Raw genomic sequence first — 1,775 nt, 5'->3', positions numbered from 1 at the left:
TCCTGCTTCTAGCACTAGATCTGTTTCTTTATCCAATAACTGGTTAATCATGTAAAATGAATAAGCAGACCCAAGAGCAGGGATCAGAACCCAGGACTCTCAGCCAGTAGGATATGCAGGCACTCTTCTTTAGGCTTAAATATCTCTGGATGGTCATTTTGCAGATGAAGGACCTGCATCATGTTTCAAAAGTAGATCTAAATGGTCACCTTTTACTGACTGTTTTGCTAACCTTTTTTCCATCAACATGTTGCCAGGGTAAATAACTGGCAAATTGCTTACTGGAAAAAATGTAATATACAAAACAAGCAATTTTTAAAGACTTGCAGACAGTGTGATATTCTCTTCTTGTTTTCCTGGACACAACTTTCTGTCTTGAATTCAAACTGAATTGAACAGGACGACACTAGCAAGGGGCACTGTGACCCTGGAGAGCCTGGGAAGTGGAGTAAGAGCAACATTCATGACTTTGAGGTTCACCTTGACGGTCTAAACTGCCTCTTTGGTGAGTCTGCTGGTTTGGAATCCAACCTGAGAGCACCTGGCTACCTTAAGCAGGTCACGCTCTGCAAGGGAACAGATACGCTAGAAAGAGGATAACCAATTTACAGCATGGTTGTAATGACTGGGATGCTCAGTCACAATACAGTAGTCCTTTAACCCCAGGTCCAGATTAAGACAGTAGAGGGCTCTGCTCCGTGGCATGGTTCCTTTCCAGCTTGGGGTGATTGATATGAAACTGCCACTTTTCTTGCGGTGGGCAGAGGTGTACTTCATCCCATCCCACTACACCTTGCCTTTAGGTATGGTGAGGGTCTATCTTTGATGGAGAGCTCTCCTCACACCCACCTGACATGAGGGTGATGCCAACAGCATGCCAGAAAAGCCTAAATGAGATTGGGGATAGGATGCCCTTTAGAACAATCCAATGATATTTGCTTAGTTTGCAGACATCGAGCAGAACCTGGGCCAAACTCATTTTTGGGAAGGACGGTAAAGGAGGTATATCTGAGAGTCGGCTGTAGGTCTGCGAAGTTGGTTCTAGAGAGGGATGGAGATCTCCATAATGTGGTTATTAGAGAGATTAATGCTACCTGGAAATGCTTAAGTATGGAAGACTTTGCTTTCCCAGGTATAGACTGGAGAACAAAAGCTGTTAATAATGGCAAGACTAACAGATAATGTTGTATCAGGCTAGAGAGGGGTTATTACGGGAGCTCCCAAAAGATCACCCTTGGGACTAATCTTGTTTAAATTTATTGTTAGTGATCGTGGCATGTAAAGTAGAGGAATGTGATGATGAAATTTGTTGATGGCACAAAGCTAGGAGACTCAATTCAGAGGTCTGGCGTAATAAGTATAGGAATAGGCTGAAATTGACTAGTACAAAATGAAATGTTATACATTGAAGATTAATAAAGAAAATGTTTCGTTTTAAACTGGGCATCTCCCAGCTGGAAACAATTTTGGAGGAGGATGTGGGCATACTCACTGATTCTGGCTTAACCATGAGCCCCATGTGTGACACAGCTATGAAAAGGGCAAACGTGACCTGAGAAGGCATCAGGAGAAGTATTTCCAGTAGAGTTAAGTATTTGTGTCATTATGCACGGATTTGGTGAGCCCTTATATGGAACAGTACTTATCGTTTTGGTCGCTTGTTCTCAAGAAAAATAAACTCGGAGATGGGCGCAGAGACAGTTTACTAGGTTCTCCATTCGCCTGATCATGCTGTCTTCTGAGAGGAAGATAAAAGGGATTGGCTTATTATCAGC

This window comes from Alligator sinensis, unplaced genomic scaffold (genome assembly GCF_000455745.1).
Source record: "Alligator sinensis unplaced genomic scaffold, ASM45574v1 scaffold665_1, whole genome shotgun sequence".
Classification (NCBI taxonomy): Eukaryota; Metazoa; Chordata; order Crocodylia; family Alligatoridae; genus Alligator; species Alligator sinensis.
Note: the sequence above shows the minus strand (reverse complement) of the source record.